Source organism: Poeciliopsis prolifica, unplaced genomic scaffold (assembly GCF_027474105.1).
Source record: "Poeciliopsis prolifica strain line A6 unplaced genomic scaffold, Auburn_PproV2 SCAFFOLD102, whole genome shotgun sequence".
Classification (NCBI taxonomy): domain Eukaryota; kingdom Metazoa; phylum Chordata; class Actinopteri; order Cyprinodontiformes; family Poeciliidae; genus Poeciliopsis; species Poeciliopsis prolifica.
In genome coordinates, this window is record NW_026562477.1 from 1,057,796 (window position 1) to 1,075,903 (window position 18,108).

At 42.7% G+C, this 18,108-nt stretch overlaps 1 pseudogene; it reads left to right on the forward strand.

The window, feature by feature from the left end:
* Positions 1-4,087: 4,087 nt before the first annotated feature.
* Positions 4,088-18,108, forward strand: part of LOC129354046 (sodium/potassium/calcium exchanger 3-like) — a 34,472-nt pseudogene continuing 20,451 nt past the window's right edge.

An 18,108-nucleotide genomic window follows, 5' to 3' on the forward strand; every position in this document is an offset into this window, starting at 1 on the left:
TCTTGAGCCGTTTTATCAAAATGATCTGAATTTAACGTGCAAACCTGGTAGAAACGCTCCAAAAGCTGCAAATGCAGAAGTTAAAGTGGTGTGAATACTTCTGCAGCTGCTTGCTGTGATGCAAGTGCAGGAAAGCTTGTCCTTATTTCCGCTCAGCAGCAGCTGGCTGCTGTGTCCTGGCCTTACATTAGCTTTGCTCCTTTTTAACTCAGGAAGCTATTCCTGGCCAAGCGTGCCGTATCCCTCACCCTCTTCCCGATTCTCTCCTGTGGTGCCGAGCTGAGGTTTCTCCATGCTGAGGTGAGGAGCGGCCCGGACCCGGAGAAGACGCTGACCCAGATACGTCTGCCGGAGCGCAGACTGCAGCTTCTCCTCCGCAGTGAAGCTGGTGCCAGGCGGAGAGGAGGCTTATCAATGCGGCAAACATCCCAGAAGGATGTGATCAATCAGACCGGGCGAGGACACGAGTTTGTCTTCTGCTTGGCAGTTTGGAATTTTTTTATGAAACAGAAAAAGTGGCTGAAATTCCAGGGACTTTCTTGCATCTCAGGCTGCTCTGTTTATCTTGCATCTCCTGCATGTCTGTGTGAGAGGCCTGTGCCAAGCCCACTGGCTATGGAAAAACAATTTAACAGGATTTAATTTGTTTCCCCCTCCTCTTCCTTCTCCTTAGTGTTTTTTTCTCGTGTTGTGTGTGTGTGTGTGGGTGTGTGTGTATCTGGGAGTTTGGGAATTCATGCCCTGTCTGAACAAACTCTGCAGTGAGGATTTGTTTCATGGCGGCTTCGTGGGCCTGTCGTTGGGTCAGGTCCTGGGATTTCTGCCTTTAAAGGGTTAATAAAGCACAATAATGCCAGCTGCTTGCAGCTCTCCCCACTTTTTCCATTCTGCTGTTTAAATGAAACCTGCAGGAGGATTTACTCATTGTCTTAGAGATGCATTTTACCTTAACCAGTCAGAATAATTCACAAAATGCTGTACACACACACACACACACACACACACACACACACACACCCCCACACACACACACACGCACACACACACACACCCCCCACACCCCCCCACACACACACACACACACCCACCCACACACACACACACACACACGCACACACAAGCACACACACAAACACTACACACGCACACACACACCTACATACACACGCACACACACACACACACACATACACACACACGCACACATACACACACCCCGCCCCCCCCCCACACACACACACACACGCACACACACACACACCTACATACACACGCACACACACACACACATACACACACACGCACACATACACACACACACACACCCCGCCCCCCCCCACACACACACGCACACACACACACACACACCTACATACACACGCGCACACACACACACACACCTACATACACACGCACACACACACACGCACACACACACCTACACACGCACACACACACACCTACATACACACACACACGCACACACACACACACCCACGCACACACACACACCCACGCACACACACACCTACACACGCACACGCACACACACACACCCACACACACACACACACACACCCACACACACACACCTACACACGCACACACACACACCTACATACACACGCACACACACACACACACCTACATACACACACACACACACACACACACCTACACATTAAAGATAAGTTCATCACATAAAAGAAATTGTAAAAAGATGAGTTTTAACTTTACTAATTCACAGACGGGGAGGTCTTTCCAGAGTCCTGGTTGTTTGAAATAATAAAAATATGCAGGTGTAACAGGAGCAACAAGGTTTTTAGGTTCTCACATTAAAAAGTGTTAAATGTAAATATTACATAAAAATATATTATGCACTTATTAGAAATATCATCCAAGGGATTTGCAACTTGCAAAGGATGATTTTAAATAGATGTATATGTAATGTGTGTGTATTAGGGCGTTAAAAGACAACTTGCAAAATATGACAAATAAAAACATCAGAACTGGATGTGGAGAACCAGCAGAAACGTTATTAAAATGTCAGATTTTGGTTGAATTGACACTTTTTTCTCAAGGTGCTTTTTGTAGAATTTATTTTTTAAACTAAGAATAATAAGAGCTCCAAAACAGAACCCTGAGGCACACCAACATGAAATGGCCTACTTGGAAGCAGCTACACAAACGAACAATCAAAAAGATGTGAAGAAAACCACAGAAAGGCGGAGTCTGATGCACCGCCACAAATCCGGGTGAATGGCATAAACGGCCTGGAAGCTGTTCATGAACTCCATGAAACGCTGAAACGTTCAACAACAAAGATGTTCAGAGGATTTCCAGATGAGATCAGACACTTCCTCACCGCTGGCTTTGATCACAAGATGAGCTGTTAATCTCTTCTTTATTTTCTGTTCGTCAATTATATGTTTATGCACTGAAAGGAAAGTTCTCTTATTTCTCCCCAGCAGGAGCAAACCTCTGGTTATGAACTGCAGGATAAAGTTTTCTTCCTCACAACTGGGTCAGTTTATCTGTATTCCTCCAGCAACTGTCAGAACCACAGGGGAAAACCTGCACAAAGGCTCTGCAGCCACATGCAGGTGAACTTCACACAACTGTAAATGTCAAACAAACATGTATCCTGATCAAACCGGCAGCAGAAAATCTGTAGGTTTATGTTTAATTTATAATACCTCTGGATTTAGAACTCAGTTTTAAAAACAAATTCTGGAGAACCAGAACGGTTTGCTTACGGTTACAATGTGTTATTGTTAGCAAATGGCTTCTTTAAAGCCTCAGCATCTTTGTGGATTAATTCTGGGTCATCACTCTGGGCTAATGTCCCAGTAATGAGACGATGTGGGTTCAGTTCAATTTCTTCACAGATTATATTGGAATACCTCCCATGGATTCATGACAACTTTGCAAAGCGACTATTTTCATCTGCATCATCTTAAGGTTTTAGCCATTAGCGGATGCTAATGAGCATTTATTCCTCTGCCCTGAGAGACTTCAGCCATTTGTAATCATGAGGAAAGGAAAGATTTGTGACACAGAGGAGTTATTTGTTTCAACACAGTTATGGATTTTATGCTAAAATGGAAGTTTCTAATACTCAAATTTTATTTTAATATAACTTTTGTTTCAGTACAACGCTAAACCAAAAATTAATGTTAGCGAGATTATAATTAATTCTATTTCGATTGAATGATGCTAAAATAGAATTACTACAAAAACAAAATTGTGCTACAATGGAAGTTACGCTAAAGCAGAAGTACTTCTGTACTTCTGCTTAAGCATAATGCTAGAATGGAGGTTTGCAGAAGTTTATTACAAAAAACGGAAATAAAAAAAAAAAGAATTAATGTAAAAACGGAAGTTAAGGATCAAGTTTAAATGAGTGTTTTACCAGCACATTCATTTTAGCATAACTTCTGTTGTGGTTGTTTGTGTTTTGTGGCTTTTGCATGTTGTCATCCCTTCTGGGTCGTTTTAGAAAAATGATATTTGTTGCTTATTGCTGTTATATAAATGAACAGAATTGCTATCAAGCTGGAAATCAAATTATTGACATGCCCATCATCGGCCTGCATGTGCACAGAATTACATGTGTTGGAACATTCCTTCAGAGCTTCTCACTGCTGTTGATGTCAGCGAGTTCATTTCTGGGTTGGGCCCCAGTGGATCCTAGGAACGCCTCTGGAAGGAAAACCTGAAACACATGTAAAGGTGCTGAAGGTTGAGACAGACAGACAGGCAGCGGCCGCCCTGTGAGCTTTATTATTTATGTATTTATTTATTTATCATTTTTCTGCCAGCAGAGCTCAGCCTCCAGATCGTTGCGTGGCCGTGAGAGCGCGCGCGCCCCGCTCCGCTCCCTCTCTGTTTCTCACGCATCCATGGAGCCCCGCAGCCTCCCGCAGCCGCCCGCAGCCTCCCCGCCTCGGAAACCAGATCCTGACATGACATTAGGAGACAACCCGGCTCTCTGAAACAGGAGCTCAGTTCGGTTCGGCTCGCTTTGCCTCTCAGAACCTCCCCGGTATCACTCCCCAACTTTTGCCCCCTCTCTCCCTCCTTCACTTCGGGGGGCAGAAAGCGGCTCCCTGGATCCACCGGAGCTCCTGTTCGTCCTGCTCTGGTTCCGTGGCGGCTTCAGCAGGCAGGAGGACGGCGCTGCGCGGATCCGCATGGATGAGGCAGCCGAGCAGGAGATGTCTCCGCCGGGCATCCGGCGCCGGGATGGAGCGACGCCGAACCGGAGGAGGGTGAAGGCGAGACGGAAACGGCGCAAGGAGCTGGTTCTGATCCAGATCTGCTTGTTCGGAGGATTCCTGCTGGCAGCGAAGGGCTTGTCATACTTCAGGGAAAATCCAGGTGAGAACTGAAGATTGATTATTACACTGTGTCCTTTCAGCATCGCCTCATGTTAAATGATTTATTTTCTATCTGAACAAACTTCACGAACCTCCGAATAACAAACAGATGATGAATAAATCATCTAAAAATGAAAATGCAAAACAGAGATAAACAAATGAACGAAGAGTTTATTTCACTTCATTTGAATGATTAGAGCTAATAAAACCCAAAACTAGAATTTTACATACTGCTAAATTTTTTTAAATAAAAGTCCCGTTAACATAGAAATGTTATGTTTTACAGCAGGTACGTCAAAATCAACTCATTTTTATTTTGAGCCATAAACTGAGTCATGGCAGAAAGTAAAATAAAACAAAGTGAAAATATGAATAACAGCTCACAATGTATTCATCTTAAAACATCTTAATGTTTAATCATTTTGAAAATCTTTTCACGTTAATTTGGCAATATACAGAAAGAAATCAGCTTCAAGCTAAACGGCCACAGCTGTTTACCTTGAAGGTTGTATTTATGTGGCCCTTTAGACTCACATGGCGGGCCACTTTTGGCCCCCAAACCTGAAGTTGGACACACGTGTTCTACACTATCAAGACAGGGAGAGGTGGTCACATGAAGAACCACGTCAGTCACAGAAGGGCTTATGCACATGTATGGAAAATTTAGTGGAAGGAAAAAGTGTGGAGATGCACAATCATGATGGATGATCAGAGAGTAGAATGGATAGTAAAGCAAAGATGTTTTTTTAAGAGTTTTAGGGACATTTACCAGACATGGGCTGAGTCAGTGCTTGAGGTTGGACCTCACAGATAAGACAGCGACTTGGACTAGACCCACCAGAGTCAGTGATGATCTGCTGGTTCTGGTCTACTGGGTTTTCTGAACTCCACAGTCAACCAGGACATTTTACAGCATTTAAAGCTTCCCTCTGCTGGAAGACTTTATGGAGATGCTCATTTTATTTTCCAGCAGGACTAGTAACAGGTCCGCATGCCAAATGCACCGCACCTGCTTTTTTGACCAACAAATCACTACAAACCCACCTGAACCCGACAGGAAGGCGAGTTGCATCACCTGTCTGCCTCAGCAGAGCAACAGGCTGGACTCCTCCCTGTCACACTGGATGGACACATTCATTCACGCAAAAGCAGTTCAGTCCAGACATTAAGTTCATTCTCTGTGCAAGAACTTAGCTTTCTGCACAGACCCACATTTCTGTATTGGTGTTTTTTAATTCAGGTGTTTTACCTGCAGAGCTGTGAAATCAGGCCCTAAATTCTTGCAATTTATTGGCTTGTTTTTGATTTCTGGATTATTAAGAATTTAAAGTTGAGCTGCAGAGCAGAAGGTTTCAGGATGTTTAAGACGTTCCTGTGAACTCCTGGATCGTCTCGTTGCCACCAGTGCAGAATGAGGTGAAGAGTTTGGGACAAGAAATATCGTCTGAAACAACCTCAAAAATAAACTGAAATGAAGATGAGCAGCAGAAAAACGGCTGGTGAATTCTGAACGTTTGGGACGTCCGGAGAGGAAACGATGTGCGTTTGGTGTTGATCACAATGAACTAAATCATTCAAAGAACGTTGAGGTTTCAGACCTGTGGTCAGAAAACTCCGGAGTCGCTCGAAGTTTTCTGGACTGACAGCGACTTTCCTTGAGATTTGAAGAGTTGGTTCTGATTTTGACTGAGACGAGTTTGTTTGCATATCATCTTTTATCAACAAAGGTGTTCAAAGTGCTTAAAAACCAACTGTGAAACAAGCAGCAAACATTTCTAAATCATCAAGCAAAAATGCCTAAAATGTACTGATTAATGTTCCAGTTGCATCAAAGGTGGTAGAGTTTTAGTCTCCGTTCTTCAGCATCTTTGCAGTTTTCTGGCAGTTTGTTCCAGAATAACTGAATGCTGCTTCTGGTGCTGAAGGATTTAATTATGGAAGAGATGGCAGTTTAAACCAAAAATGGAGGAATTCCAGGATTATTCCCATTTAATCATCGAAGCAGATATTTTCCATCTTTGACTGGTTTGCTTTAAACGGCGATGGAAACATCTGAAGACTATCCGTCACTTTGCAGAGAACATTGTGGAGGAAACTAAACCAGTCATCCGAGTGTGATCTCCAAGGGGACGCTGGTTGTCCGGAGCTGACAGTTTCTGATCACTTCAACTGGAGAAATGTTCCCTGATTTCAAAGCGCTGGCAGCACAGACTCAGCCTCCAGATCAAACCTCTGAGATCCATGTGGGTCAGGAGGAAGTTGTGTTGAGGCTGCAGAAGGTGAACCGTTCACAATTTAAGTTAATCGTTCATTTCATAGTTTATAGTTTTAATTGATTGGTCCATCTCAGGCCTGGAAGAGCAGGTGGAGAAACAGGAGCCAAAAACTGGAACGTTTGATCATAATCAGGGTTTGGTCCAGGTGGTCAGAGTGAACTGCAGAAGTTATGAAGTATGATCAGCGCTGGTGACATGGTCTCTTCCCATGCTGATAAATTAGTTTAAAACTTGAGGAATTGTTTAAATTGTCCTTCAGTAACACAGAGAAGCACAAAAATGTGGCATTTATGTCACGTCTGGCTCCTCTGGCTGTGACTCTAAGCGTATTAGCTCTGCACACATTTCCAACAAACTCGATGCGCTTTGTTAACCAGCTTATAGGAATATGAGTTTAATATTTATGATGCAAATAATAAAGTCATGCGGCAGCGCAGCGCTCCTCGCCGAACCACTCTAATCATTCCCACTCCTCTCGGTCGCTCTGTGCAGAAGGTCGGGACAGATAGCAAGAGGGCGGAGCAGCTGAGCCGAGGCCTCTGCTGCGTTTGCTGGAGGTAAAGATAGGTGAGGAGTTCATACGTCCCCCAGGCTTGTTGAGCGGCTCCTTCATTCCATCTGAATCCCTGTTTTGGGTCGGGTCTGTGGCTGGCAGGGTGGAAAAGGGCAGCGTGCTCCTGCCGGGCTCCGTGGAGGATGAAACGAATTCTGTGGAGCTGCTGCTTTCTGGAAGAATGTGCAGATGTAGCCACAGTGGGAGCCGCACTTTGTGGGCTGTGCTGTTGCTCCACTCTCCTCCCAGGAGGATTTTGTTTTGGAAAATCATGAATTTTCCCGTTTAGTGAGTGAATTAGCAGGTCAGATAAACCCGAAGCATTCCAGCAACTCACTTCCCACACAGACACAGAAGCCTCAAGGCATCCGTCATATTTTCCTCTCAATCAACCACATCAAACCAATTTTATGAAAACCCGTCTAATATTATGAATGACCGGTTTTTAAAACCACTATTTTAGACTCTTGAAACAGGATTTAAACACCTGCACAGAAAAAATGGTAATGAAGAAGTTGATTATTGATTATGCTGATAGCTTGGTTTTACCAAGAAGCTGCCAGAGCAGACACAGGAATACCACAGAACTTCTGGTCCAGAACTTCTGGTCCAGAACTTCTGGTCCAGAACTTCTGGTCCATATCTGTCAACCAGAACTTGCTGCATTACTGCAGACGAGTCTCTGCACCGCCTCCCATCTCTTTCTCTCTCCTGCAGTTATTGATAAAAATCATACAATATGTCACACCTGAAGATGTGCATTCGCACTTTCAACTCAAATTGTTCTAAACTTTATGTGAAATGAAATGTTCAAAAATGTCTCCAGATTTTCCTGCCTCGGCTGAGGGCCAGGAGAGACGCGTTGGACGGAAGCTGCTGCAGGAGGCGTCCAACAGCAGCCTGGAGGAAGAGGAGATTGATGAAGAGCCGAAGAACTGCACCACTCCAGGTAAGGCGGGATGAAAGAAAGAGGACACAAGAGTTCTCCGCTTTCCTTTGCTCAGGAATAGAGAGAGGAGGCTAAAATAAGAAAAGCAAAAAATGGAAAACAAATCATTCTGGTTGTTTCTCCCGTCTTCGGTTCCCCTAATGTAGACTAACCTAGTTTGGGCGGTCATATGATTTCCAGCAGGCGGTGACGTTCGTGCTGCTGCCGCTGTGGTTTCACAGTCCCTGCACGTCGTTGGATCATTCTCACCTTCTTCTGACTGTTTCCATCTCACCTTCTTCTTCCCTTCATGTTTCCACACTGATGCTGGCGCTTCAGTGAAGCATCATCCAACTTTGATGTGTTGCAATAGGATTTCAGGAAAATCAAAGTAGTGTACGGTTCTGAAGTGGAAGGATAATAATAATTCATGGTTGAAGACATTTAACCAAAGTGTACGCATCAGTCAGATCTGAATCAATAACAATCCCGAAGTTACATTTACTCAGTTACATTGACTTGAGTAACTTTTTAGAAACAACTCATTTTCTCCTCTCCATCCGGGTCAGTCTGCTGGATTCAGTGAAGCGCTGCTAACTGTGTGTTGCAGGATCACATGAAACACCAATAAAATACCCAGAAGTTTCAGGTTGTGACGAAATGAAAAGTAAAAAGTTTTAGCGTTGTGAATACTTCTGTAAAACTAAAACATGAGCGAAGTTAGAAACACTGAGATGAAGGAGAGGATCGGTCACCTCTCTGAAATCATCAGCCTCCCGTCTCACTTTCCAAGGTTACCTGCCTCCATCTATAAATGGAGCTGGGGTCAAAGTTCACCTTACTCCTCTCCCTCGCTGATGACGCAGGAGCTGCTCCTTTCCTCCTCTTGCTGCTAAATTTAAAGCGGCCCAACCCGGCGGCTTTAACCCGCGCTTCCCTCCTGAGGACAGCGCCGCTCCTGCTCTATAACCTCCATTTGCTCAGAGTCCTGTCCCGCTTTGGTGGTCCGTCCTCCTGAGACGGAGACACACCTGTTTGGGGTAATTGTCATCCTTCACCTGATAATTCAGACAAAGTTAAGGAGATATTTAAAAAGCGATGATTGAATGAGAATAAGGGTAAAAGAAGCATCATATTGTCGACACTGCGGGTTTATGTGATGGAATGTCCTGCACTGGGAAACTGGCAGCTGTCTTCGTCCTCCAGTTAGTAACCGTCGTCTCAGCAGAATGATGGACGGATTTCAAATGATTTAGCCGGAAACTCTTCACAGACTGATGGACAGCAGTTGCTGCTTCCCTTCGGTGGTTGTTGTCGTCCTGGCGCTCAGCTAACGCCCCGAACGCTGCAAAAAGTCCTGTTTCTATGGAGACACTTGATCAATACTCCTGATCAGTGTCACCTGACTTCTAGTTTCCATCCAAAATCCCACAGAGGAATCAAGGAGTGACGTTTCTCATTGTATCCTCTAAATATATAAATGTTTATACATTTACTGATCTGAGTGTGTTTTTAAGTAAATGTTCTGTTTTCAATCTTTATTCTGCAGTTAAAAATGAATCGATGGCTAAAGTAGATGACAGTTATTTCAATAGTTGATTAATCATGATCAATCGTTTCAGCCCTACATTATTATTTAAATTACTCAGAAATTTGCCTACTGACATATTTTTTTTCCTAGAGCTTATCTAAATTAATTAAAAGAAAATGAGAATTTAGTTTTCTTGGTGCTGATTGGCTGAACCCAGAGATGCTAGCTTCTGTTAGCTCCACAACAGTTTCCACTGGGTGAATTAATGTTTTTAAAGTATTTTTGGTGTTTGAACTATTAAAATGGATATTTTTAGACAGGATTTGTCTAAAAATCCAGGATTAACTAATTTGCTAATCACCCGCAAATTGTTCATTTGCAAGTGATTCTGGTGCTAAACCACCACAAATCATTTTTTAAATTGACCTTTAAAATCATAAAAGTATCTTTAAACTGAATTATTTGAACCTTGGGGTGCGTTGCACTTTACTTTTTTTATCTTATCATCCACTGCAGGCCGACTACTGATCTTGTTTTTATTCTTTACTAATAAAGTGATCATGCAGCTTCTCCTGTGTTTCCTGAGAGTGCTAGCTGATGATGCGAACTCTTCACTTCCAGCTGATTGTCGGTTGAAATTAGAAACCTGCTGATCAAGAGCTGGGAAGCAGAAGGGAAGGAAAAGCTGCTCGTTTGCTCATTTTCTCCTCTCCAAAACGCCTCCATGAGTTTGATCATGAGAAGCCGGCTGCTTCTGCTGATTTCAGGCCCTTGTTTATTGTCCTCTCCTCCTCATCAGAGCATCATTTATCAGTGAAGATGGAAAAAAGAACAGTGGTTTCTGGGAATTGCCTTTTTCTGCTAATGAAGTGATATTTATTTATGAGCTTTTGTTTAATGTTAATTAATGAAGAGTTGTTCATTTTAGCACTTCTGAGCCGAGCTTTGTCTCAGAAGCGTAAAGTTTCTTCATCAAAACATTAAAATAATCTGTACTTCCGTCTGCAATAAATATTACTGTTGAGTTTTATACAGAACAATCTGATCACTGGAGATAGAAAAAAAGTTTTAGATTTCTGCCAAAAAATCTCATTTGAAAAAAAACAGCAAATTTCTGAGTCATATCTTTACTAGAAAAAAAAGAGTTGATATTAATCCTAGAAATAATAAAAACATGGACATTTATGAGTTTAAAAGGGTAAAACAATGCGAGAAAAAAACTTTTGAGATTAATCTCAGAAATTTTCAAGAACAAAACTTAGAAAAGTAAAAAAACAATTAACCTTTGAAAATCAAAACGTTTCCAAATGTCAAACATTTTCTGAGATTAAACCCAAAACATCTCATAGTTTTTGAGAGAAGTGTATTCCTATCTTTCCCCTCTTTAACGCAGAAATCCCATGTAAACGCTCAGCGGTGAACCGTCTGTGCTCCGTCTCCCCTCTGCTTCCTCCTTCCATGTGACTGCTCTCTCCAGGGTGTTTTCCTCCTCCTCTGTTATTAAAAGCGAGCTGCAGTGACTTAATCGGGGCTTCCCTGTGAGGAATGCGCTGTGTGTTGGAGCGCCTGCGGTTTTTGGCTGAAAGTTTGGGAGCAGTATTGATTAATGCGAGGGAGCTGCCGGGTTCTGCTGCAGCGAGGCGCTCGCCTCGCTTCACGGGCGATTCCTCCCGGCTCTTCTTCACGTGTCTGCAGCCAGCGAGTGTTTGATGAAGGGGTCTCGCCGTCAGCCCGTCATCAATCAAATCTTAATCTGACCCACAGAGCGGCCCGGACCGGCTTCCTCTGAGGAATTGGTGCTTTGGTGTTTGCAGTGACATCACTGGGCTGCTGCTACTGATGATGGCAAAGTTCCTTCATAACTACCAAACGTGCAGCTTGGCAAAGTCATCCTGTTTAGTTATTGCAGGATCAGGAGCTTGGAGCTCAGGGGAACTGGACCGATCCATCACTGCAATTAGCCGAGCCGAGTCAGAACCTTCCCTCTACATCAACTCCTGCTGGTTCTAGGCTTGTTTTAGCTCCTGTACAACATTAATCCATGGTGATGTTTTGTTTGTTTCTCACTGCTTTTCGTTTCATTTTCCTCCAGTTTTTCACTCAGAGGTGCAGAGGCAGGCATGACCAAAAGTTTTGCCTTTAACATGCTTCGTTTTTGAAAAAGTATCTCTGTGGTACTCTGAACAACAAGCCTCAAAGATTTCTATTGCCAAATATGTTAAATTTATGTGGAAAAATGTTCCTTCAGAGACACACAGAGGAAGGAATCAGTGAAGTTATGATTAGAATGCGTCTCAAATCTGACTTTTTCACAGCAGACTGAACATCCTGATTCTGATCTTTTCACTTTCAAAAATCTGATCCGAGCTACTTCCACATGTGGAACTAAATGAGACCCGTAATCCTCCACAAAAAGCCGTTGGTATCACTTGTTGATGCTTTAAAGACAAACGCATGAATGTGCTTCTGTAGATCTTGTTGGGACTTTAGTCCTTTAATCCTGAAAATGTCCTTCAAGTGATAGAAGGCCGACTTTGTAATTGTCTTTATTTTGAAAGTTCAGGTCCATCACTGCATCCAGATTTCAGTCCTGATCTCCAGTTTCCAGCAGTAATAACTGAATCTGTGTGTTGACTCTTAACCAGGGAACACACCTTAGCTGAGTGCAACATAACACTCCTCAGTGTGGAAGCTGTTACTATGGGAAGAATCATTGATCAGATCCTGAGCAGAACAAAAAATTCAAAGGTGACATTTGAGAATAATAAACTTCAGAGATACATATTTTGCGCTGATATTCCAGTGAGTCACTATGGAAGCCCTTAACTGCCAGAAATAGAAAATAAATAATTCAGCAGCAGAATGTTACTAAAGCAAAAAATTGTATTGTTAAAATGAGATACAAAATTTGCTAAACAAGGAAGCTTATCCTTCTATCTAGATTTTTATCTTGTTCAAACCAAAAATTTGTTCTTATTTTATCGTTATGACCAATGATGGAAACACTTGTGCTAATGGGCTAACAAGAGAGCGACTTTAAAATCACTGTATGATCTGCAGTGTTCATGCACTGCAGAAAATAATTCTGCATTGTTAAATGTAGATGTGCAAAACATTGCATATTTATTTGTGATATTAAATAATGACAATGCTATTATTATCTTAAATGTGGTGTTAGAACATCTTCTTACATTAGCATATTTTTCTTAGCTCTCTTTTATTGCACTTCTGTTTCAGTTGTTATTTGTATGTATTGTTTTCTTTTTCACCTAGGGTTAGGTTAGGGTCAGGGTCAGGGTTAGCTTCACATGTGCCAACAATCTGACCATGCTGACTGAAAGCCAGCATAAACCCATCCATTTATTTGCACTAATTTAACATTCATCACTGCACAACAATCCAAAAATTGAACGAAAGCAGCAAAGTTTGCAAAACACAACACAGGAGGTTTTCCCCTCTGAATTACGGAGCTCTGATTGTTTACCAGGAGTAGAAGGGACTCGATATGCCTTTAAAGATTTTTCCTGCGACTGCGAGCGATGCCAAGACTTTCCTGAGTTCAGCGGGCGTTGTCCTGTTATTGCTGCAGCAGTCTGCTGCAGCAGAAGCTGCAGCCCCAGCAGCTTCAGAGGACATGCAGATTCCACAGTGTTTCTGTGAGCCTCCATGGTTATGAACTACTTACAGCAGTGCTGACAAGAACAAGCTCCATCCAGACTGACTCTCTGCATTTCAAACTATTTTTAACCTTTAAATCACAATGTTCTTAGTAATGGTTCCAGAATGTCATTAACTGCCTGACTAACTGGTTTTGATGCTGTTTTTATAAACAGATAAATTCTAGGAACAAAACCAAGTCCTAAAACCATTCTGGTCCCATGAGTATTTTGTCTTTTCCTTTAAAATGTAGTATTTCACTGTAGAATCCCTAAAAGCTGCAGGAACTCCAGTAAAGTCACTAATTTAAACAGTTGGGAAACGTTATGATCTCAGCTGGTTATCGATATTATAAAGCAGCAGGTATGGTGTTTCACCAGATGCAGACATCAGGTCTGCTACCATCTACTCAGTAAGAAAAGTAGCTTTTGGCTGCAATAAGTTGTTTAAATTTTCATAATTGGTTATATAAATCAAATAAGCAAGTAAAAACACCTTAGATATGCAGAACATTACATGTGAAGTTATTCATCTCGATGATGTTCAATTCTGCATTTTTAATCTAATTATGTGTTTATTTATATGTTCTTTCCATGCAATATGTTATCATCTTTTAAAATGTTGTTATATTTCCTCAGGCTTTTTAAAGCTGCTTTTATACATTTTTTTACTCTTTCATTCTTTGGTATGGTGCATTTCAGAGGATTATGAGGATTGTTGCATGAATAGAACCATAAGCTGAAAAGTTCACAAGTTCTATATGAACATAACTCCTGTTATCCTCATCCTGCTCATCCTGCAGTGTCCAAGTATTTAACATTTTCTGTTGAGTCTTCTTGCTTGAACAGCATACAGTGCATTTCCAACACAAATAGACACATTCAGATCCACTGGAAAAATATAGAATTTTATCATTTTAAGATCATAATAAATAATGTCTACATTTCTAGCGGACATCTTTGCCTTTAAGCCAGAGGTGGTTCAGCAGAAGTATTTATTCTCTCAGTGTGACTGAATGAAAATGTTTAATTGAAAGTTGTTCTTCCACTTTGCAGTAAAAAATACAGTAGATGATCAGCAGCAGGTTGTCGTCTCTCAGATTCTGTCAGGCTTTTCGCTTCATCTCTTCGTCTCCTTTTCTTATTTATTTCAGGCACAAACTGCAGAACATTCAGTCATGGTCAGGTTCAAAGCCTGCACTGATAACATGCCAAATTCCAAGAAGAAACTCAGATTTTTTTTTTAAAGAAGTGAAAGTTGTTGGAAGTGAAGCTTAAATTGGAGGGAAAATCCCCATCATTGTTGTGGACGGTGATATCTGAGCTGGAGTCTCGTTAGCGGTGGCCGTGAGGCGCAACGCTGCGTCCTTTTAAAGCAACTCTGCAGATGTGTCAGAATTTTCTTTGCAGAGCTGAGCGGGCGTCTGAGGCCATTACAACATGGGATTAATGTGTTACTTTAAAAAAAGCGATAAACATAACTCCAGTTCTCTTTTAGCTCATATTCAGGGCCTTCAGTTTCTTTCAAAGCGTTTATTTATAATCGCTCTGATAACTCACCACGTTTCACAAACTGAGTGTGGAAGTCTCCCACGGCCTCCATTGATGCGTCTTGTCACTTCACTGAGATTAGATCACCTCTCTGCTTCGCCTCATGTGATCGCTGCAGTCACTTCATCCAGAGATGAGTCACCAGGAGGTGAGCTTTGTCCACAGCCAGGCTGCGCTGCGGTGCTCCAGCGGAGGCTGCGGTGCTCCAGCGGAGGCTGCGGTGCTCCAGCGGAGGCTGCGGCGGAGGCTGCGGCGCTCCGGCGGAGGCTGCAGCGGAGGCTCTGGCAGAGGCTGCAGCGCCTGCGTTGCTATGGTTTCCCGGTGACTCACCGCCGTTACGCCGAGGCCGGGGTTGTGCCCGCTCTCTGCCACGTGAGAACCGACTGATCTGGTTGTTGTGTGTTGAGAAATGCAGCATAGATGCTGGATGCGGTTGCCACGGAAACAGATGCGCTCCGAGGCGGAGAGCTCTGCTGTTCTCAGACACAAATAACTTTTACAAGTTTATCCCTGAGGAGTTGTTTGTTTTGAAAGATCATCTTCAGACATCCGGTGCAGGACCCCACTGATGAGCTTCAGAAAACAAAACCACCGTCTCTGACAAGCTGCTGATGAAACATAATCATGATGCACCGCTAACGAAAAAATGAGATGCGCTAAACCTAAAGCACTAATCATAAACATTAGTTGTAGCTAATGCTAAACTTTCCCTAAGTTTAGCACATCTAACTTGGGGAAAGTTAAGCGTGCTAAACATTTTCAAAATCATTCAAAATGCTAAATGAAGACTTTGCTCAGTTATCAGCACATTAGCTTCCCTTTAAGTAGAACATGATGGCTGAACATCGTCATTTCATCGGATTTCTGTTCAGAAAATGGACAGAAAGTACTGCTATTTTTACTATCCATCTTCTCACTTCACTTCACTGCTGCTGCAGCTGCGCATTCATAAACTAAGACTCCAACACGTGATGACTGAGGAAACAGATTCACACCGGGCAGAAAGGAGCTGCATCCTTGCATAAGCGCACGCCATGGGCCACAAAGAAGAGGCTGTGAGGGAACAGAGCAGGAGTCCTTAAATGTCACACATTACTCTGCACGGTAACTACGATGGCGTGTCAGCCCACATCATCGTCACGCCCCCAGCGCCCCACTGAGCATGTGCAGAACAGGCCCCCAGTCGTTCATGTGCGGTCACAATTTGCACGAGAATTGCACGAGGGGGAACTTGTAAACAGGCCCCCAGCGGTGGCAAAAGATGCTTTAATGATTTCTTTGTGTCTTTGTGTGTTAACGCCGACCCCTGCTGTTCCTCTGGAAGAGGTGAAAGGTCGGCAGCAACACGGCTGGATTTCAAAAAACGTTCCAGACTCTTCAATTAACGTTAAATTACTATTTTCTTTTTTGTCTTTCTCCAAGCTGAAGGATGGAAAACATAAAATTCTGCAGCTGTTGGAATACTCTGTCATTTTCATCCAGACGAATGGATTGAGAGCAGATATCGGCTCTCCCTGATAAACACAAACTGCTGGATGTTTGGAGATAAATTTGTTTTTCCAACGGCTGCATGACGCTTCAGCACACAGCTGTTGGAAAGTCAATATTAGTCCTGCTCTTCTCGTTTTTTCTGTCCTGCACGCTTCAGCGAACGTATTCTCTTCGGATATAAAATAAACTTTCTTGCCAGCTGTGGCGTGTATTTATGCATCATTTAGACACGTGTGTTTTAGAGCCGCTGGAAAATGTTTGCTCGGATGTGGGTCCTCCGCAGGGTGATGAGACGAATGAAAACAGGGATGAATGGATCAGAATCTGACAATTCTGTAAACCTTGTCAGCTTAATTTTAAATCACTCCGAGGTTTTCCCAAGAAGGAAAAACATTTACAAACAGTTAATAAGCAAACTCATTTGGCTGCTTTCTGTCTAGCTTGTAAATGTTTGTCTGGGTCCACAGACATCCTGCTCCTCAGCAGCCTCCTCCAACCCATCCCAGGGTTTCTGGGTCATTCCTGAACCACCGCAATGAAGAGTCAACTTCCATTTGTTCATGGCTTTTCTGTGGAGTGTAACTCCAAAGTGTGAAAATTCACCTATTTATATTTTTTTTTAAATATTCAAAGGAAAATGCGGCTTGAGAAGATGAAATACCTGAACTAGCCAAACATTATTTAAACACCTGACCTCACAAAGCTCCACCCATTTACCCACAGCTCCGCCCACATCATGCCCCTCCCCCAAGCTTCGCCATTCAACTTAATCACTTTTCATAATGATATTAAATTCCCTTCGTCATGAAATGATTAAACGTTTCTTGTTGTCATTGTGGGCTAGAATTTCCTCATCTTTATTCTTCAGACTCTTAAGTGGGATTAATAATGAAATCATTCTTGATTACGTTGATGATCATAATCATCAACTCTAGTATTGACTTCAGTGTTGATCCTAAATAAATTAGAAATAATACCAAATCCCTCAATGCTTTTGTTTCTCAGTCCTTCACATCTGATTTTTGGTTTGTGAATATTAATACATTTTAATCACGTTCTTCTGAAGCCCATTCTTCATCTTTCTGTTGTTTTTTATTGTTTTATTTTATGTTGAAGGAGAAAACACACACAGATACACCCCATCCTCGCTCATCCCGTCTCCCCCGTCTCCTCCGACTCCTCCGACTCCTCCATCTCCTCTGTCTCCAAATCCAGCAGTGATACATGTCCATTGCCATGGCAATGATCAAAAAGCGTTATGTCATGATTTAGAGTGGAGTTGTGCAGGATTTACTTCTCTCTTTTTTTCCGTTCTCAATCCTTGACACACGCGTCGGAAAGTTTCCCTCCCCCTCGGCGCTCCGGCGGAGAAACACGGAGCCTCGGCGGCGTTACGTAACAGTCCCGTCCGCTTACCGAGAGGCGATGACATCATCAGCCGTGGCAGAGATGATGAGCTGGGCAGCGGTTGAAAACATTAGGAGGAACGAAAATCCTAACCTCCAGCTCCTACAGATTCATTTTTAAGGCTCATGTCTGAATATAAGATCTAAATTTTCCTTTTGTAAGTTTTTCTTTCAGTTTGACTTTGAGAAAATGAAGAAATTTGTGTTGGTTGTTTGCTGTTTATCCCAATCTTTAGGAAACACTAAAGGTTGTCTTCCCTTTCCCGTGACCCTGAACCGCTGTCATGCTCTTCCTCTTTACGTTTCTTGAATAAGTTGAAGCTGTCATTCTCCAGAG